Below are 23,125 nucleotides of genomic sequence, written 5' to 3' on the forward strand. Positions count from 1 at the left end.
TAAGTACCCTATTTTTTAAATCTTAATGAATGTGCCACTTTCCATCACCGGATGCCACTACCTGGGAGTTCACCAAGTTGGACAACAAGGAAGGACAGAGAAGGCCTGGGAGACTCCCTGCAATCAATATTCCACTGAACTGTCAAGTGCTGCCTACTGCTTTTTGTGTTTCCCCCACCTCCATTCCATTCCCATCACTATTTTCCTTCACATACCGTGTTCACAATCCTCTTGTTCCTCTTTTCTCTTTCCTCTGTTGTTAGTAAAATCATTCTCTCTCTCCAGCCATCTGCAACCCCACACTATGTCTGTAATGCACCATGACTACTTTCTTCTCCCCTTCTCTCATCCCAAGCACTTTTCAACGTCACCTCCCCTCACTCCCGTCTTGGCTACTGTTACTCTGTCTTAGCTGGTCTCCCTCTTAACCGTCTCACCTCTCTACAATCCACCATGAATGCTGCTGCCAGACTCATCTTCCTCTCCCGTCGCTTTACTAACGTCTCTCCCCTCTGTCAGTCTCTTCACTGGCTGCCTGTGCGCTTCAGGATTCATTTCAAAATCCTCACTCTTTCTTTCAAAGCCCTTCACAGCGTTTCCCCTCCCTACATCTCCTCGCTCATCTCTCTAAATACACTTCACACCGGTCCCTCCGCTCATCCAACGATTTCCTTCTACCCTCTCCTCTGATTTCTAGCTCTCATGCACGCTTACGAGATTTCTCCAGGGCTGCTCCTATCCTCTGGAATGCCCTCCCCCGGTCTATCCTTCTCCCCACTGCCTTCGGTCCTTCAAAAGATCCCTCAAGACCCACTTCCTTAAGGACGCTTATAATATTGCACATTAACAACCCCCATATTCCCTTAGCTCATCTCTCCTAGTCCCTCTAATGGAATACTTACACTAGTGTGGCTAGTCTATCCCTTACAATGGCACCTTTTAACTATGGTGTAATACACCCTAAATCCCTCTAGATTGTAAGCTCCTTTGAGCAGGGCTCTCCTCACCTGTTGTTTCTGTAAGTCAATGTGTTATGTTACACGCTACTTGCTATGTCCTGTCTACCCATTGTACAGCGCTCTGGAATTTGATGGTGCGATATAAAACAGTAAATAATAAAAATTCGGTTTTGTAGTCCTTTGCCAACTACGGAGCTGAAGATAAACCCAAACACACAAAACTATTTTATACAGCCATAGTTAGCGCAGTTACTGCAGGTCTTGGACGCCAATCGTATCATATTCCTCTTTTTTTTTTTTTTTTTCCTGGGTCGGGGCGGCATTTCAGACACAAAGCTATTCTGCTGGCTGAAAAATGGTCTAATCGCTATAAGCAACCACAGCAATAATCAGCTGGATCACTCCATTGGGCTTCATGATAAAAAGACTAGAGCTGCAGTTAACCTAATGAAGCTGAGGGTGTTATGTGTTATGTATGTTATAATATAACTGATTAAGCGAAACCAGTTATCAGTTTTCATAATGTTTTCCTCTGATGCAGAAGGAGTCTTTCTGGCATCTTTTCTTTTTTATTTGCTTTTTTCTTCATCTGAAATTTTACTGTTTTGTTGTTTGTTTGTTTTTTGCATGGGTCCTTTCTTGGAGCTTGAACACGAGAAAACATATTTGTCAATTGGCAGAAAAAGAGAGCATTCATCAAATGGTAAGCAATTAATATTTAATCAATCAAAAGACACAGGGGATGGGGAGGAAAAGCCGGCTTTGATGGGCAGTCACGTATTATAGTACCCGCACCACGCCAGAGACAGACTGGGAAAAAGGACTGAAGAGTGGAGAGCATTTCATTTGGTGAACAAAGGGGTAGGCAAAGGGCAAGCGTTGGCTTTATATTGGGTGCTGTCCGACGGTAACACTCGCCAGCACCGCATAATGAAAATGCCTACCTGTACCCTCCTAGCATTATAATCATGCTAAATAGAGACAGCTCTTGGTGGCCCTGGGTTGTTCCTCTCCCTACACAGATCTCCATTACTATTATTACACATTTTATCCTCGCTACACTTAAGGACAGTCTATTCTGTCCTCAACGTGGATCTGAAACCAAAAACGAACTACTGTCTACCTCTCAAATCCCTAAAGTGGGAATTAAGGAGTTAATACATATTATATGTGTTTATCCATAAGTCTCTGCTTCCATTGGAAACTCTGCAGGTTTTTGAATTCCGGACAGCACTGATTCGTATTCAATTTCTTTGTGGTACATGGTGCTAATTAACGCCCAGCAGTAATAGCCGTGTAAGGCCTCACGCATACACCTTACACTTACGGTGCTCATGGCTTCCTTTTTATTGACTTTCAACTCCGTAATCTGACTCTTTATCTGTTGTTAAAAGTCGTGGCAAGAAACCCAATCCTATTTCAGTTATCTGGCTGTAATCATCAACCTGACCGCTGTCCAGTCCTGTTCTCTGGTGACCTGACACCACTCCTGTGTAATTCGCCTGCTACCCTTGCCGAGTGACCGGACTGCGAGTTACCTACAGCCGTTGGTAAGTGACCTCACTACGGACCAAATGTTTTAGAACCCCTTCTGCTCGGTTAAGATAACTACTGCAACCTATTCCTGTTATTTGCTTTTTTAAGGGAACATACATGGAACAAGCATAAAGCCACCTTGAAGCTAAAACAAGACCAAGAACTGTCTCAGGACACACGGGCAGCCTCGATGGACTTCGGCGGTTCTGCTGTGCGGAAACGTTGGGGATCTTCCACATTATCTGCTCTTCTGCCATGTATGTATTGATTTTTTATAATTTATGCTCTAGTAGCACTTTTGTGCATAATAAAGTATTTTGCTTATTTTATTTGAACGCACCTCAATACTGCTGCTGCCATATTCTAAATATTCTGAATTTCCTTGTAACAAGGGAAATGCATGGCTTTCTTGTCACTCATTGGCTGCTTTTTTTTTTTTTTTTAAGAATGCATTTTAATGCATATTTAACATGATTTTTTGTGAAGCTGTCTGTGATATTTATCCATAGTTGTGAGTTTTTGTGTTGCCACCTACCTCTGCCGCATCAGGTGAGAAGAATCGTACGCGCCGAGACCCAGAGGCAATGATCAGGAAATACACACGGGGCTCGAGGCAGGTACTTCTCAAACATGTGTTAAAATATTGCAGTTAGTTAAATGTTTGGGGTCTGCTAGCTGTTTTCATGGAAATTTGTAGCTGTAATATAGCAAAAAGAGTTTTCTAATAATCAATTAGCCTTTTAAACTTAAACTTGAATTAGTGATAACAACGTGTCATCAGACCGCAGGCTGTTTTCTGTATTTCTGATCTGGTTGATATTTTGATGGGCCAAATGTGTATGCGTGTGTGTGTGAATATAATTGCTGTAAAACATAAATACTGTGTATATATACATATACAAACATTAAAGATTAAATGTGTTTTTACCAAGAAAATGTAAAATTATAGAATCCAATTACAGGACTATGTGAAACCTGTGCTGACAGCTGTGTGTTAAGAAAAGAATCTGCTACCATGCTGCTGCAGATCATCTTCATCAATGAAATGATCTGTCTCAATCTTTCATCAGCTAAAAAGTCGGGGTCAGGTCCGTTGTGCGCATGCGCGGGCTTCCAGTTTGGCGCATGCGCAGTAGGGAGACGGCCACTTCCGGGTTTGGTCGACTTCCGGTTTAGTCCGGCCCGTTGTGCGCATGCGCGGTAGGTGGATGCCCCACTTCCGGTTTGGCGCTGACTTCCGGTTTAGCGGCAGGTCCGTTCTGCGCATGCGCTGGCTCCCGATTTCGCGCATGCGCAGTAGGTGGATGCCCCACTTCCGGTTTAGCTTCAGGTCCGTTCTGCGCATGCGCTGACTTCCGATTTCGCGCATGCGCAGTAGGTGGATGCCCCACTTCCGGTTTAGCGGCAGGTCCGTTCTGCGCATGCGCTGGCTCCCGATTTCGCGCATGCGCAGTAGGTGGATGCCCCCCACTTCCGGTTTAGCGGCAGGTCCGTTCTGCGCATGCGCTGGCTCCCGATTTCACGCATGCGCAGTAGGTGGATGCCCCACTTCCGGTTTAGCTTCAGGTCCGTTCTGCGCATGCGCTGACTTCCGATTTCGCGCATGCGCAGTAGGTGGATGCCCCACTTCCGGTTTAGCTTCATGTCCGTTCTGCGCATGCGCCGACTTCCGGTTTGGCGCCGACTTCCGGTTTGGCGCCATATAGCTGCCAGCCAGCTGGTAGAATCTCGGTTTTGACGGTCACCTATCTGCGCGCAGCCTGTGCAGTATCGTATTTCTGCCACGTGGCTTTATTTTAAATCTGTTCTGCATCCATCAAAAGCCTTGTATAAGGATATTGCATTTCACCGATTTTCTCAAGAATCTTGTGCCTCTGTGAAAAGTGCGCTATAACATACATACATGTGGTGGTTTGCAGTGCGATCATCGGCCGCAGCAGAAACCTCTTCAACTTTATAGCCACCATGCCTGCCGTAAGCATTCTTGTGTTGCCTTTTTTTCTACTTAATCGAAAGATTAGACATTGGGGGACATGCTAAAACGTGTGTGCTTGGTAGCGGCTATGTCACACGACCAGATTATATTTCCTAGAGCCGCTCGCTGCCAGACGCTTTTCTAGTTATTATAGTAAGCTAAAACGTTTGTTTTATCTTTGTTTTCTTCTTTTGGCCTCTGTGGCATGGCATGAGTGAAGATGCACGTCTCTTAAAACATTCTGTCCGTATATTAACTTTATTTTATCTTCTAGCCTGTGGATATATTTGTGCAAGGAGACGCTGAGTTTGTAAGCTCAGGAGAATGTTGCATTTAAGTGTTTATATATGATATGTAAATGTGTGTGTGTGTGTGTGTGTGTATATATATATATATATATATATATATATATATATATATATATATATATATATATATATGTAGCCATGTTGTCCTGAACCATCTCCCCTTAAGGTATTCCGCCTCCCTTTTGGGAAGTACATGTAGGTCATGACATGCTGTCTAAGAGAAAAACAATAGAGGCCTACAAGGCAGAGATCTGTTCTGCTGTGTTTGTCACCTTTTAAAACCTATATCTTCAAAAAAACAAAATCATGCAAAGCAGGATCTATGGACAATTTTTGCCATGGCTTAATGATGGTAAAAACTGTAGCTGTGTATGTATATATATAAAATGTGTGTGTGTGTGTGTGGAAACTTTAGCTACAGCTAACATAGTCTTGAACAAGGCTAAATAACTGGACATACAAGATGGATTAATCGTGTCTATCAGCTAATTCTGTAGGATTATGTCTGTCTGTATATCGTCAAGCTGGTAAGTGCTATTGGGGCTCGGGTATGTTTTTGTATGACTAGGACTTCAAGCCACAAACATTGATGAATTACATCAATTCTACAAAGTGCCGGTGAACAAAATCCCGGCCAGATTGATAACTACTGGAAGAGCTTGACTGTGGTTATTGTTGCTGTGATCGTGGTGATATAACCATGTTTTGAGCCTAAGAGACAATTACTTATCTTCTCAGTAATGTTCCATTAGATGTATAATACGTTCCCCACATAGATTGTTCTTTTTTCCCCCATTTAAGATCCTTTACCTATTACAAAATGGGCAACTTGGACAACAGGACAGCAAATGCAGATCAGCTGCTCACGCAAGATGTTGAGAGGTTTTGTAACAGCGTGGTGAACCAGTATTCAAACTTAAGCAAGGTGAGTTTCCTCATGGCTCTTCTAGTTGTGAGTGTTTTGTTACCTTTTTTTTTTTTTTTTTTTTTTTAGTTTCTGCTGGGTACTTCAAAAATAGGCTATGGCCCTTTATGCTCTTACTGTATTCCTTTCACAAGGAAAATAATTATAAAGTTAATGTAGCTGCCATTTATATTACCGGTGTATTACTTACACTGTGAGATTTACAGACAGGGGCCTCCTTTACAAATGTATCCATAGCTATTTTACCCCAATAAAGTGGTCTGTAGACTGTTGTACTTTCATGACTGCGTTTACATTTTATATAGCACCAACAGATTTGGTAGAGCTGTTACGATAGGGTACCGTAAAAGTAAATGCAACTTACAAATGAACATACGTTAAATATACTGGTACCGAAGATGACAATCTTTTGGCTACACTTATTATGCCTCCCCTTTTATTATGCTGTTATTTATCAATACACTTTACACACATGCATACGCTGTTCTTGTGAATAACATGTAATCATTTGCCACCTTAACTAGTGGCTTGCTTTCCTATTCTCCTATATTATAGATATTTCCCATTATTGTTGCGGGTATATAGAGTTGTTTTATTGTGAGTTTCATTTGTTATTTTTTTTTCTTCAGCCATTTTTGGATATCGTTCTGTATATCGTCAAGCTGACAAATGCTTTTGGCGTTCAGGTATGTTTTTGTGTGACTAGGGCTTCTTTAACAACACAAGTCACAAATATTGATGAATTACATCTATTGTGCAAAGAGCAGAGGGCCAAAATCCCGGTCAGATTGAACAGATTTGACTGTGGTTATTACTGCTGTGGTCATCATGATATAACCAGGTCCCACCCCCCCCCCCCCCCATGTTATCTGAATTTTTCATAATGTAGAAAATCAGCCAGGACAAATCATTCTTCACATGCTGATATATTTTGTTTTTTAGTTGCATCCAAGTCAAAGCCTCAATATTATACGCACATGGATTACTTTTAAGAGTTTATGGTAGATGTTTTTTTTTTTTTTATGGTATATTGATTATTTTTTTATTCTTTCAAGTAACCTTTTAATATATTGTATTAATATTATATAATATTATCTAAAGGGCTCCATTTTGCTAGTAACTGGCTTTCACTCAAGGCAGTCTGTTGTGCAATGGTGTGGGGCATCCGGCTTTATTAGAGCATAAATCTCCATGGGGCTTCCAAGAGATGCAACATTACAATGTGAACATGGTGGTTTTTGGCTACTCACACCAGACAGGAGACCATCAGAAAATGTTACTGGTAAGAATTATTTGCATGTCATACTTTAGTAATATTTTTACGTTTGCTATAGAAGATGGTGACAGTTATTATTATTATTTACTGTGGGATATAGGTAGGCTGAGGCAGTGGGAGACACTCTGTATGCCTGGGTCTCTCAGATGGCTTCATCTGCATATAGCTGTGTAAAAAGTAGACTGTTTATTGATTTTAAGTGGTCAGTGTCTATGCTGGCATTTAATGTCTGTGGTGTGCTTTTTGATTATTGCAGATCTAGAGACTGTGGTTGGTTACCTGGTTGTCAGCAGTCCGTTCCTCACCCCTAACCACCCCGCGTGGACTGAGCTGAGCTCCTTGAGGTGAGTGAAATAATGGTGGGATAAACGATGATATACTCTGCAGCCGGGCATGTTCTTAATGTTTAATGCTTTGCCTTGAAGGATTATTACCAGAGTGGAAGAATGCTGCTGAGGATGTCTCAGGCATTGGGACGAATCGTCCTCACAGGACGGGAAATGACAATATCTTACATAGAGACCATATGACTTTGGGAACGTTACGGGACCAAGTCATTTACCCAGACACTCCAGAACACTGGAAACGTAAAGGTATTCCTGATAAGGCGAGAAAAATGGTCCGGTATGTTGAAACTTCTCTTCTAATTTTCTTACACACTGAAATGACTTGCTTAGCTGTATTTAGTTAAGTGGCTTAACTACTCATCTTTGTTTTATATTCACTCCCTAGGTATTGAAGGAATACCTTGACAATGTGCAGCTGGGTTAGATTTTGGAACGTGAAGGCGGCTGGGACAGTGTTCAAGACTGGATGTACTGAGTGGGGGCGAAAAGCAGAGGATGGCAGTACGTATTTGATCTTGGTTTTAATTTACAGACTACAGAATTCTGATTTTCTAGCATTGTATATGTGTCAATTTATAGGCTGAGCTGGTGTGTTCAGTGGATGAGACACACTGCGATACTAGGATTACAGAGGAATTGGATTTAACTTTCAATATTCTGTTTTTGACCGCTAATAAATCCATCCAACTATCTCCAATTTGTACTTGCTCAACAATGAAATGAAATGGGGAAAAAAAAACATAGTAACACTTTATAATAGAAGCAAGTCTATAATAAAAGCAAGTCTGGGTAATCTAACTTCAAATTCACATTTTCTGAAATTAGTATTTTTCACTGTGGCTATGCTAAATCAGTCACTTTGGATTATTGACTTTGATTACGATACACAAGAGTCTTACAGCTCTGGCAATAACACCAATGTGCACAAAACTGTAAATATGGACAGTTGAAGATCCCTATGGAACCCTGTGCTAACTAATCGACCAAAGCTTCGCTCCTGTAGTTAATAAAACTAAACACACGGTGCCCAAGCAGTGCAGATTGGGATTCCGCATACGCCCAGAGCTCCTAAACTGAAACATGCTAAGTGAAGGACGGCAGGCAGTTTATAATTGTTTGACGTTTATAAAGAAATGTCATTAGCGCGTGGACCTTATAAATTCTGTGACATTTTCTGCCGTTGACAGAATTTTATCCACAGAAGCCATCCGATCGTGGAAACTTTTTGCTGTCCGTGTGTTCCAAAATCAGTTGCTTAGACGTCGTCTTACACACGCTCCAGATTTTCATACATTGGTCTTCTAATGCCGTCTGTTGTCTCCAGCACGTTGCCTCTTTCAACTGTGAACAAAGCTATTCCAACCTAAGAGGATAAGAAAAGGAAGCACAGTGTCACACAGAAAGTCCCTATGGAAGCACCACGAGGTAAATCTTTTAAACATTTCATGAAAGCACTGCAGAGTCTGCATAATTGTATTTAAAAAAAAAAAAAATCATAATTCCCTTCATCTCTAAAGAAAATGCTATGAAAAGGGCTCCTAGCCTGAAAAGAAATGGTAGACCATGCGTTTATTCAAGACATTGTGTATCTTCATTAACCTTCTAGACAGATACACCTGTTGACCACACTACAACTTCTACTACTACCACTACTTGGAGACTTAATGTGCCCCTTTTGCTAAACCCGCATTTATAGTTCTTTACACTAAATACGTATATGTAACTATGCTTAGGCATTAAATAAGCAAGGCATATATGTTACAAACCCACCTTAAGTGTATACCCTTGGGAGTTATCTTCTCCTTCTCACTGAATCTACATGAATATTCCTCACCATTATGTTACCTTTACGCCGTTGTTCATTTGTAAGGGTGGGTGGGGAGAAGGTTTAGGACATGGATACTGATTAGATAAAGGTGTCCCTGGCTCTCACAGATCTCCGCACAGACCTCAGCTCTATTAACCTTCAGAACTTCAGAACTCAATCAATTTACTCTCTCTCCTATCTCAAACATGACATGCCCTTAACAACGCCACCTCTGTCTATAACTCCACTCTCGCATCTGCTCTCTATCATGTAGCACCAGTTACTACTCGCTCCTCGCGACGTTCACGCTTCCAACCCTGGCACATGACCGTAACCCCAACACCTACGTCGATGTTCCCGCACCGCTCAACGTAGTTGGCGAAAGTCCCCTCATTCCATGTCTGACTTTCTGCGCTATAAATGAATGCTATGTTCCTACTACTCTGCCTTCAATCTCCTCCCTGTCTTACAACCCTAAACGACTCTAATAATGCTTTCAATTCCCTGCTTCAACCGATCCCTACGACCCCTTCCACTAACCTTAATGCATCAGACTTTGCCACATACTTCGATAATAAAATGAAAACTATCAGAGATGACATATCTGCACAGTCACCACCCTGCCCTCATCCTTAGGCTTTCAATACCACCTGTATGCTGATGAAGCCCAGATCTATCTATCCTCCCCTGATCTCTCTCCCTCTGTCTTAGATCGTGTAACTAACTGCCTTGCATCTGTCTCCACCTGGATATCAACATGTTTCTTGAAACTTAACCTCTCCAAAACAGGACTTCTCATCTTCCCGCCTTCCGATGCTAAGACTCCCCCATCAATTTCCCTCATTGTTGATTGCGCCATCATCTCCCAGTCTACTCATGCACACGAGGTCTTGGTGTCACCCTTGACCTCCGACCTTTCGTTCACCCCCCACATTCAGTCTGTCTCCGTCCCCATCTTAAAAAACATTGCCAGCATCCATCCCTCCCTTCCAAACACAGCATGCCACTTAGGCTCTTGTCCATGCCCTGATTGTCTCCCATCTTGATTACTGTAACTCTGTCTAAGCTGGTCTTAACAGCTTCACCGCTCTACAATCCACCAGCTCTCCCCTCTGTCAGTCTCTTCACTGGCTGCCTGTGCGCCTCAGGATTCATTTCAAAATCCTTACTCTTACCTTCAAAGCCCTTCGGTTCCCCTCCCTACATCTCCTCGTTCATCTCTAAATACACTCCACGCCGCTCTCTGCTCATCCAATGATCTCCTTCTCTCCTCTGATTTCTAGCTCTCATGCACGCTTACAAGATTTCTCCAGGGCTGCCCCTATCCTCTGGAATGCCCTCCCCCAGTCTATCCGTCTCTCTCCCTGCCTTCGATCCTTCAAAAAATCCCTCTTCCCCACTTCTTTAAGGCCGCTTATATTGCACATTAACACCCCCCCATATTCCCTTAGCTCACCTCTCCTAGTCTCTCTAATGCAGTACTTACACTAGTGTGGCTGCTCCATCCCTTACAATGGCACTAAATCCCTCTAGATTGTTAACTCCTTTGCGCAGGGACCTCCTCACCTGTTGTTGCTGTAAGTCAATTTGTTATGTTACATACTACTTGCTATGTCCTGTCTACCCGTTGTCCAGCGCTACAGAATCTGATGGTGCTATATAAAACATAAATAATAAGTCTCTTTGCCTATCACATTGTGCATTATACAGGGCCATCTCAGCCCTTGAGGCTGGACAAACCGGCAAACTGAATTGTAAAGCGAGAGCTGAAACCCCAACCCTTGCCAATGCGAGTGAGTGGGCGCCTTTCATAGGAATAGGCGGCAGGTACTGAATCATAGTTGGGCCTCATTCTGTGTCCTTGTGGTCAGTGGGACAGTCGATCGCTGTTTAGGGAGAACCTCAACTCTTGTTTGATGAGGCAAAGGCCTCTTCTTATGAGACGTAATTACCTCTGCCAAGAAAGCGTGCTTTGCCTTGCTCATTTTAAGGGGATCCTTATGTTGTAATGCCAGTGCCAGGCTTAAGGCCTGAAGATGGCACAGCCGCACCACCAGTATATGTGCAAATCTGTTTTTTTTGGTGATACACGTGGTGTTTCTAATATTAGAACTACATTTTTATTATTTTGCTCCGTAATATTGAGGTCACTGATTCATGTTTCCCCTCTCTCGCAGTACTACCTCCACATGGACAGCAGAGGAAACAGCAGATAACAGATGACGCCATTGAATTCAGCTCTTAAGTGTTTTATGCTGATAAATATCGGTGTACACTGGAAATCTAAAGTAACTTTTTTTTTTTTTTCCTTGAAGTTTAGTTCCGAAGCGAATGCTATAATTTCTTTTTGTTTTTTTTTTTGACCAAAGAATGGCCGTAGGATCGTAGATGATTGTGTCACTTCTTGTTTTGCACTAGATACCGCTGGCTAGACTAGAGGATCCCCTAAGCACCTGGCTCTGATGGGATACGCTGCATCTGCTGTAACGGTTTTCCTTTTACATTAATCTCCGGTTCAATTTTTTTGCACCTGACTAATCGGTTGAGTAAAATCCCTGAGCGTTGGCACTTGGCCAGTTGACAGGTTCGTATGTCTCACTAGGTGTGCGGGTTGGACTGAATTCATACGTCGTCAGATTTTATACAGTTCCCTGATAAAGATTTACATGTCCTTCCCAGTAAGATTTAAAATCTATTAATTTAAACTAGTAGGATGACTTTTTACATTGTTAAATGGAGCAGTCTCTACTGGAACGTAAACCATGTATTGTAGATATGTGTTTTGGGGGGGTTGAGCAAATCGTGTAACATAGAAATGTGCTTGATGAAGGCATGCACTACGTATGCAATAAATTGAATGTGTGTGAATCCTTCCCCAAAGTCTCTACTCTGTGCTTAATGTCATCCTGGCAAATGATAAACATTCTGGGTAAAGTTTGATCCACAAACTTACTGCATTCGCTGGAACAAATCCGTACGGTTGGCTCTAACCAGCGGCCATAGAAAACTTCCCATGCCATGCGATGTAGAGACTCAGACCTTAAACGGTCCTTGGTCTGTTTTCCCCCCAATTATTGCTAAAACCTTTTGAAGTAACCTGTGTCACCGTGGATATTTATAAGGCATCCAAGGTAATTAAAATGTGCAAAAAATGTTTTTCTCCTGAACACTCCACCACCATATTATACCGGTAAGGAAGCGGGTAGCTGTAAACTTGCATAAACTACATGGATGAAATCCTATGAGGAATGCCCTAGTATACACTCCTACCTTCCCACTGTAATAGGATACTTAATCATTATCCCATGGAAATCTGCAATGAAGTATATGTTGGAAAATCACACAGACGTTTCACAAGTAGTGATTTCTGAAATACCATAAATTATCCAATTTATGTGCTGGGGGGGGGGATGACTTCTATGACTGATCGTTAAAGTAGTCTACATAACTGAAATCCAAACATCTGCCACAATTCCTTTTGATCTTCAAATGTATTCAAGTTTCTCTGGTCGGAAAGTTAATAGAGAGATTCAGTGCCTCGTCGGAAATAGATATATTTCAAATGAGCAAATTCCCTGGTCGATTGTAACTTCAAATTACTACGAGTGACCATTGTTGGTGACCCATTAATTTTACTCGCATTTCCTTATGTTCCATACTATGCAATGATGCACTTCTTGTAGTTGGAATCTCACTTACACGATATCCGATTCTAATACTTTGTGGGCAACACATTGATGTATTCCCTTCAAATGTTCCCCGTACCTCCCGCTTATTTAAATAAACAGGTTGTTGTGGGTTAATAATGATAGAAACACAAATTGTCTACACCGCTTGGTGGCTTTAAACCTTCCGATATAATACAAACATAAGGGTTGGATGTGAACGGACACAAAAAAAAAAAAACACGTCTGGAGAAGCAGACTGCATGGAAACCGGTACCCTCGTCTGAAGAACTGCTTGCACGCCAGCATCTTAGATCTGCACCTGTGTTCAAAATCACTGTTACTTAAAACGACTTATTACAGCGGCCGCAATGACGGAAGGAATGTAAGTAAGACCATTCCGATACCTTATTATATATTTTTTTAATAACATACTCTTTTTTTTTACTAACCAATAATAACTTCAACTTGATGGCAAATAATACATTACCCGTAGAAACTCATACACCTTATTTATCAAAATACAACCCATGAAGTGGCATGAAGCTGGAGGTATGTATCGGCTACTAGGATACTGTTCTGCTGGCATAAATCACCGGGCTCATCACGCGGGGTGTAATATCACGTCACTGTACACTACATCACTTATCCAAGACGAGAATGCAAGGTATACAGGTCTGCGCTTGAGTAAGTGTCGTGGGGAAGCCTTCCCTATCCATAAATATTTTAACCCCTTAATGACAATTGTCGGTTCTGGCACGTCATGCACTAACATCAGGTTAGTGACAATTGACGTGCCAGGACCGTCATGACTTTAAGCGGGTGCAGAAAGCGATCTACGTTCGCTTTCTGCACCCAAACGGTGTTGCTGTAATGCCTCGACCTCGAGGCATTCAGCAACACCACGATCGGCACTAGGGGCCATGTCTGGCCCCTCCCCGGGGTGTCAACTTCCGCCATACCTTGTATGGCGGCGGACGCCCGTTTTAAAAGCGTTTAGGAGGCGATCAACGATCGCCTCTTAAACTTAAATGGTGTCGCAGGAGGCATTCAGCGACACCAAATACTTACCCCAGGACGGGCTGTGACCGCTCCGGAGAGCGGTCACAGCCGCCGCTGCAAGTGATCTTTGCCATCCGCAAGACGGTGGCCACCCTGTAAAAAAAAAAAATAAGTAAAAAGCAATCAAGTTGAAAAAATTCGCTAGATGGTCTCCAGACCCTCTAGAGAACTCTGGCTCCACTTGCAGGTTGAATACAGGTACTGCATTCAACCATGCAAGTCAATGGAGCGCATCTTTCTAATCACTGTGATTAGTAAAATTAAATTAAAAATAACAATTAGAAAAAAAGTTTAAAAAAAAAAAACCAGTAAAATTAAAAAAAATGTAAAAATAAATAAAATTTATATATGAAAAATATATTTTTGTGAGCAAGTCCTAAAATTGCACATTAGCTTAAAACAATTCTCGAATGGAAAGAGTTAAAATACTGGCATATTAAATGCCCAAATTTATGATTTGATGGGGTAAATTGAATTGGCTGGGTTCAACAATGTCCCAATTAACACGGGGGGAAGGATGGCCACACATCTAATTTCCAATTAGAAAAACGCACGCGTCCCAAATGTGGCCTTTTAGTTCCCCACTGGACTCAGGAGAAGTTGCTGAACACATATTGGGGTGTCGTGTGACAGCGGCATATACCAGGAGCTGTAAATTCATACATAAAGTAGGTGTGTGGGGGGGAAAATACACACAAAAAAATACTACTGCAAACTTGCTGCAAAATGCTGGTGGTAAAATGTGTGCATGCAAAGAGTTAAAATACCAGCATTTAAAACACTCTGGGGTGTCTAGTTTTATTGGGCGCACTGAAATGGCCCGGCTCACCTCTCACCAGCTATTTTCTGTGCATTCTATATCTCCTGACATGTGATATACTTACTGCCCCAGCCCCGACTCTGCGAACAGTGTGTGCGCGTGTGCAAAGTGCTCCACCTGATTTCACGCAGCTAACCCGTGGAAAGTGATTGGACTGCAGTGGAGGAGAGCAGCTGCCGCTGCCCCCTAAGGTTAAGTACCCTATTTTTTAAATCTTAATGAATGTGCCACTTTCCATCACCGGATGCCACTACCTGGGAGTTCACCAAGTTGGACAACAAGGAAGGACAGAGAAGGCCTGGGAGACTCCCTGCAATCAATATTCCACTGAACTGTCAAGTGCTGCCTACTGCTTTTTGTGTTTCCCCCACCTCCATTCCATTCCCATCACTATTTTCCTTCACATACCGTGTTCACAATCCTCTTGTTCCTCTTTTCTCTTTCCTCTGTTGTTAGTAAAATCATTATCTCTCTCCAGCCATCTGCAACCCCACACTATGTCTGTAATGCACCATGACTACTTTCTTCTCCCCTTCTCTCATCCCAAGCACTTTTCAACGTCACCTCCCCTCACTCCCGTCTTGGCTACTGTTAACTCTGTCTTAGCTGGTCTCCCTCTTAACCGTCTCACCTCTCTACAATCCACCATGAATGCTGCTGCCAGACTCATCTTCCTCTCCCGTCGCTTTACTAACGTCTCTCCCCTCTGTCAGTCTCTTCACTGGCTGCCTGTGCGCTTCAGGATTCATTTCAAAATCCTCACTCTTTCTTTCAAAGCCCTTCACAGCGTTTCCCCTCCCTACATCTCCTCGCTCATCTCTCTAAATACACTTCACACCGGTCCCTCCGCTCATCCAACGATTTCCTTCTACCCTCTCCTCTGATTTCTAGCTCTCATGCACGCTTACGAGATTTCTCCAGGGCTGCTCCTATCCTCTGGAATGCCCTCCCCCGGTCTATCCTTCTCCCCACTGCCTTCGGTCCTTCAAAAGATCCCTCAAGACCCACTTCCTTAAGGACGCTTATAATATTGCACATTAACAACCCCCATATTCCCTTAGCTCATCTCTCCTAGTCCCTCTAATGGAATACTTACACTAGTGTGGCTAGTCTATCCCTTACAATGGCACCTTTTAACTATGGTGTAATACACCCTAAATCCCTCTAGATTGTAAGCTCCTTTGAGCAGGGCTCTCCTCACCTGTTGTTTCTGTAAGTCAATGTGTTATGTTACACGCTACTTGCTATGTCCTGTCTACCCATTGTACAGCGCTCTGGAATTTGATGGTGCGATATAAAACAGTAAATAATAAAAATTCGGTTTTGTAGTCCTTTGCCAACTACGGAGCTGAAGATAAACCCAAACACACAAAACTATTTTATACAGCCATAGTTAGCGCAGTTACTGCAGGTCTTGGACGCCAATCGTATCATATTCCTCTTTTTTTTTTTTTTTTTCCTGGGTCGGGGCGGCATTTCAGACACAAAGCTATTCTGCTGGCTGAAAAATGGTCTAATCGCTATAAGCAACCACAGCAATAATCAGCTGGATCACTCCATTGGGCTTCATGATAAAAAGACTAGAGCTGCAGTTAACCTAATGAAGCTGAGGGTGTTATGTGTTATGTATGTTATAATATAACTGATTAAGCGAAACCAGTTATCAGTTTTCATAATGTTTTCCTCTGATGCAGAAGGAGTCTTTCTGGCATCTTTTCTTTTTTATTTGCTTTTTTCTTCATCTGAAATTTTACTGTTTTGTTGTTTGTTTGTTTTTTGCATGGGTCCTTTCTTGGAGCTTGAACACGAGAAAACATATTTGTCAATTGGCAGAAAAAGAGAGCATTCATCAAATGGTAAGCAATTAATATTTAATCAATCAAAAGACACAGGGGATGGGGAGGAAAAGCCGGCTTTGATGGGCAGTCACGTATTATAGTACCCGCACCACGCCAGAGACAGACTGGGAAAAAGGACTGAAGAGTGGAGAGCATTTCATTTGGTGAACAAAGGGGTAGGCAAAGGGCAAGCGTTGGCTTTATATTGGGTGCTGTCCGACGGTAACACTCGCCAGCACCGCATAATGAAAATGCCTACCTGTACCCTCCTAGCATTATAATCATGCTAAATAGAGACAGCTCTTGGTGGCCCTGGGTTGTTCCTCTCCCTACACAGATCTCCATTACTATTATTACACATTTTATCCTCGCTACACTTAAGGACAGTCTATTCTGTCCTCAACGTGGATCTGAAACCAAAAACGAACTACTGTCTACCTCTCAAATCCCTAAAGTGGGAATTAAGGAGTTAATACATATTATATGTGTTTATCCATAAGTCTCTGCTTCCATTGGAAACTCTGCAGGTTTTTGAATTCCGGACAGCACTGATTCGTATTCAATTTCTTTGTGGTACATGGTGCTAATTAACGCCCAGCAGTAATAGCCGTGTAAGGCCTCACGCATACACCTTACACTTACGGTGCTCATGGCTTCCTTTTTATTGACTTTCAACTCCGTAATCTGACTCTTTATCTGTTGTTAAAAGTCGTGGCAAGAAACCCAATCCTATTTCAGTTATCTGGCTGTAATCATCAACCTGACCGCTGTCCAGTCCTGTTCTCTGGTGACCTGACACCACTCCTGTGTAATTCGCCTGCTACCCTTGCCGAGTGACCGGACTGCGAGTTACCTACAGCCGTTGGTAAGTGACCTCACTACGGACCAAATGTTTTAGAACCCCTTCTGCTCGGTTAAGATAACTACTGCAACCTATTCCTGTTATTTGCTTTTTTAAGGGAACATACATGGAACAAGCATAAAGCCACCTTGAAGCTAAAACAAGACCAAGAACTGTCTCAGGACACACGGGCAGCCTCGATGGACTTCGGCGGTTCTGCTGTGCGGAAACGTTGGGGATCTTCCACATTATCTGCTCTTCTGCCATGTATGTATTGATTTTTTATAATTTATGCTCTAGTAGCACTTTTGTGCATAATAAAGTATTTTGCTTATTTTATTTGAACGCACCTCAATACTGCTGCTGCCATATTCTAAATATTCTGAATTTCCTTGTAACAAGGGAAATGCATGGCTTTCTTGTCACTCATTGGCTGCTTTTTTTTTTTTTTTTTAAGAATGCATTTTAATGCATATTTAACATGATTTTTTGTGAAGCTGTCTGTGACATTATATTTTCCCTTTAAGATAAGCAGTAACAGAACAGTGATATTTATCCATAGTTGTGAGTTTTTGTGTTGCCACCTACCTCTGCCGCATCAGGTGAGAAGAATCGTACGCGCCGAGACCCAGAGGCAATGATCAGGAAATACACACGGGGCTCGAGGCAGGTACTTCTCAAACATGTGTTAAAATATTGCAGTTAGTTAAATGTTTGGGGTCTGCTAGCTGTTTTCATGGAAATTTGTAGCTGTAATATAGCAAAAAGAGTTTTCTAATAATCAATTAGCCTTTTAAACTTAAACTTGAATTAGTGATAACAACGTGTCATCAGACCGCAGGCTGTTTTCTGTATTTCTGATCTGGTTGATATTTTGATGGGCCAAATGTGTATGCGTGTGTGTGTGAATATAATTGCTGTAAAACATAAATACTGTGTATATATACATATACAAACATTAAAGATTAAATGTGTTTTTACCAAGAAAATGTAAAATTATAGAATCCAATTACAGGACTATGTGAAACCTGTGCTGACAGCTGTGTGTTAAGAAAAGAATCTGCTACCATGCTGCTGCAGATCATCTTCATCAATGAAATGATCTGTCTCAATCTTTCATCAGCTAAAAAGTCGGGGTCAGGTCCGTTGTGCGCATGCGCGGGCTTCCAGTTTGGCGCATGCGCAGTAGGGAGACGGCCACTTCCGGGTTTGGTCGACTTCCGGTTTAGTCCGGCCCGTTGTGCGCATGCGCGAACTTCCGGTTTCGCGCATGCGCAGTAGGTGGATGCCCCACTTCCGGTTTGGCGCTGACTTCCGGTTTAGGGTCAGGTCCTTTCTGCGCATGCGCTGACTTCCGATTTCGCGCATGCGCAGTAGGTGGATGCCCCACTTCCGGTTTAGCTTCAGGTCCGTTCTGCGCATGCGCTGACTTCCGATTTCGCGCATGCGCAGTAGGTGGATGCCCCACTTCCGGTTTAGCGGCAGGTCCGTTCTGCGCATGCGCTGGCTCCCGATTTCGCGCATGCGCAGTAGGTGGATGCCCCACTTCCGGTTTAGCTTCAGGTCCGTTCTGCGCATGCGCTGGCTTCCGATTTCGCGCATGCGCAGTAGGTGGATGCCCCACTTCCGGTTTAGCTTCATGTCCGTTCTGCGCATGCGCCGACTTCCGGTTTGGCGCCGACTTCCGGTTTGGCGCCATATAGCTGCCAGTCAGCTGGTAGAATCTCGGTTTTGACGGTCACCTATCTGCGCGCAGCCTGTGCAGTATCGTATTTCTGCCACGTGGCTTTATTTTAAATCTGTTCTGCATCCATCAAAAGCCTTGTATAAGGATATTGCATTTCACCGATTTTCTCAAGAATCTTGTGCCTCTGTGAAAAGTGCGCTATAACATACATACATGTGGTGGTTTGCAGTGCGATCATCGGCCGCAGCAGAAACCTCTTCAACTTTATAGCCACCATGCCTGCCGTAAGCATTCTTGTGTTGCCTTTTTTTCTACTTAATCGAAAGATTAGACATTGGGGGACATGCTAAAACGTGTGTGCTTGGTAGCGGCTATGTCACACGACCAGATTATATTTCCTAGAGCCGCTCGCTGCCAGACGCTTTTCTAGTTATTATAGTAAGCTAAAACGTTTGTTTTATGTTTGTTTTCTTCTTTTGGCCTCTGTGGCATGGCATGAGTGAAGATGCACGTCTCTTAAAACATTCTGTCCGTATATTAACTTTATTTTATCTTCTAGCGTGTGGATATATTTGTGCAAGGAGACGCTGAGTTTGTAAGCTCAGGAGAATGTTGCATTTAAGTGTTTATATATGATATGTAAACGTGTGTGTGTGTATATATATATATATATATATATACATATATATATATGTAGCCATGTTGTCCTGAACCATCTCCCCTTAAGGTATTCCGCCTCCCTTTTGGGAAGTACATGTAGGTCATGACATGCTGTCTAAGAGAAAAACAATAGAGGCCTACAAGGCAGAGATCTGTTCTGCTGTGTTTGTCACCTTTTAAAACCTATATCTTCAAAAAAACAAAATCATGCAAAGCAGGATCTATGGACAATTTTTGCCATGGCTTAATGATGGTAAAAACTGTAGCTGTGTATGTATATATATAAAATGTGTGTGTGTGTGTGTGTGTGGAAACTTTACCTACAGCTAACATAGTCTTGAACAAGGCTAAATAACTGGACATACAAGATGGATTAATCGTGTCTAGCAGCTAATTCTGTAGGATTATGTCTGTCTGTATATCGTCAAGCTGGTAAGTGCTATTGGGGCTCGGGTATGTTTTTGTATGACTAGGACTTCAAGCCACAAACATTGATGAATTACATCAATTCTACAAAGTGCCGGTGAACAAAATCCCGGCCAGATTGATAACTACTGGAAGAGCTTGACTGTGGTTATTGTTGCTGTGATCGTGGTGATATAAACATGTTTTGAGCCTAAGAGACAATTACTTATCTTCTCAGTAATGTTCCATTAGATGTATAATACGTTCCCCACATAGATTGTTCTTTTTTCCCCCATTTAAGATCCTTTACCTATTACAAAATGGGCAACTTGGACAACAGGACAGCAAATGCAGATCAGCTGCTCACGCAAGATGTTGAGAGGTTTTGTAACAGCGTGGTGAACCAGTATTCAAACTTAAGCAAGGTGAGTTTCCTCATGGCTCTTCTAGTTGTGAGTGTTTTGTTACCTTTTTTTTTTTTTTTTAGTTTCTGCTGGGTACTTCAAAAATAGGCTATGGCCCTTTATGCTCTTACTGTATTCCTTTCACAAGGAAAATAATTATAAAGTTAATGTAGCTGCCATTTATATTACCGGTGTATTACTTACACTGTGAGATTTACAGACAGGGGCCTCCTTTACAAATGTATCCATAGCTATTTTACCCCAATAAAGTGGTCTGTAGACTGTTGTACTTTCATGACTGCGTTTACATTTTATATAGCACCAACAGATTTGGTAGAGCTGTTACGATAGGGTACCGTAAAAGTAAATGCAACTTACAAATGAACATACGTTAAATATACTGGTACCGAAGATGACAATCTTTTGGCTACACTTATTATGCCTCCCCTTTTATTATGCTGTTATTTATCAATACACTTTACACACATGCATACGCTGTTCTTGTGAATAACATGTAATCATTTGCCACCTTAACTAGTGGCTTGCTTTCCTTGTTTTGGATGCTTTCCAATAAAGCCTTTCTTCAATTGTTGAACTGCTCCAAATTATGTGAATATAAATGTACGTGCACGGAGAGAAAAATAAGACACACGACACACTCTGGGTCAGGTCCAAAATCACTCTGCTTTATTTTGTTTATATTATAGATTATATAGGGACGTCAAAAAGGGACGTCAGGTTACGTAAAGCTTATTAATTGGTTAATCCTGAAACTATGCGGAAATAGGCAGAAAGGCAGAAAACCGTTAGAAACAAATATTAGATACTTTCCTGCAACAAGATATAGCCAGAATGGCGCTTGCGGTTAGTAAAATATAGATAACTGAATACACTGCTACTTGCGTCTCTCACGTATCTGCGTGAGGTGTAACCCTTTATTGGTCGAGGCCAGCTTATATTCATTAAAGCAATAAGCGTTTCTTGCTGATATATATAATGGTTCCATAACAGTCCCCCCTTGAATATACGATGGCCGACTGTCCCTAATCCTGACAAATCCTACCGGACATGATCCCGCATCCTCTTCACCTGCAGTGGCGACAAATTATCCCTATTGGATAAAATCCCGGTTTCAGGTCTTGGACATGTCCCTCGGATCTATATGTCCCTACACGGGGCGGGGATTACTGTCAGGGGGAACTATCGAACTAGATGGTGTTTCATAAGAAGATGCAAAGCTTGGCATCGTGTCATCGTACATAAGCATTAACGGGATAGTCTCGCCTACTGCAAACATTTTATCGCATAGGCGTTGAAGACAAGGGACTACACAGAATAGCATAAAAGCAACAATAATCACAATAATCAGTAAAATTATTCCCAGCTGGACCAGAGCTTGTTTCCATCCTTTGAGCCAGCCAAACCATTCGGCCCATGGATGATCGATTCCGGAGTTGCGCTTTAATTCATCTCCTAGAGAATTTAACTTTTTAATAGCCATGGTCACTTTTCCGTCGGGGCCTGTATTATCTGGGATGAAAGTACAATAAGTTTCTCTAATTATTCGACAGACCCCGCCTCTTTCTGCCAGAATCATATCTAATGCCATACGATTCTGAAAAGTCATCTGGGTTGCAGCCTCCAATTGATCCGAAAGTCCTTGGAGTGCATCTCGGGTATAGTTGACAAATCTCTGCTGATTATAATAGATATAGTTAATCCAGTCAACATTTTTATTTATTGTAACAATGGGAAAAATGGATTCGAAACCAGCGGCTACTTGATCTCGGGCTTTATACTCATCTGGGACCCCCCTAGGAACTCCTATTGCATCTATATACACATGGGGGTCGAAACTTCCTTCGGGGGCTTTTGAGACACTGCGTTTTTTTACGGAACAGGGTAGACTGGGCCTCAACAGCTTCTGGCTCTTCCGACATTATAAATAACGGCATTATAACTTTGGCCAGTGCGCATTCACCAGTCCAACTACCTTCTAATCTGGTGCGCAATTTCATATCTCCACATAGCCAATAGATGTCTCCCAGAGAATATACTTGATTCTGTGTGGGGGGACCGGTCAAATTGCTGTATTCAGCACAATTACCATTAGAGAATTTACCAAGAAATTTGCCTGTTCCTTTGGTGTTTGAAATACAAATATAAGTGCCAGAATATATAGTAATTCCTCCGTTGAGCTTGGGAGCCTCGATTAGTAGAGGATATTCTCTTTTCCATTTCTCACATTCGGTGAATTTGTTACTGGTATTGGTATAAAGACTCAACAGACATAGTAGTGACTGATAGGGCAACTGTAGGGGTACTGTACCCAGATGTGGACGGGCTTTACCACACACATAGCAATTGGACTTATTGTGCTTAATAGCAGAATATTGCATCCACTCGAGCCATAGATTAATATCATTATATCCAGTTTCTATGGCTAAAATATCATCATAAGTGGGATTCGCTATAGCTATCATACTTTGAATGGCGCGCAGAACAGCATATGGAATTTCCGGTGGTTTCGAAACTGGTTGGTTTGATGGTTTACCTTGTGGCTCTTCCCATTCTAAACTATTGTACATATCTTTAAGATAGAAGGGGGCC

This window comes from Spea bombifrons, chromosome 4 (genome assembly GCF_027358695.1).
Source record: "Spea bombifrons isolate aSpeBom1 chromosome 4, aSpeBom1.2.pri, whole genome shotgun sequence".
Taxonomy (NCBI): Eukaryota; Metazoa; Chordata; class Amphibia; order Anura; family Pelobatidae; genus Spea; species Spea bombifrons.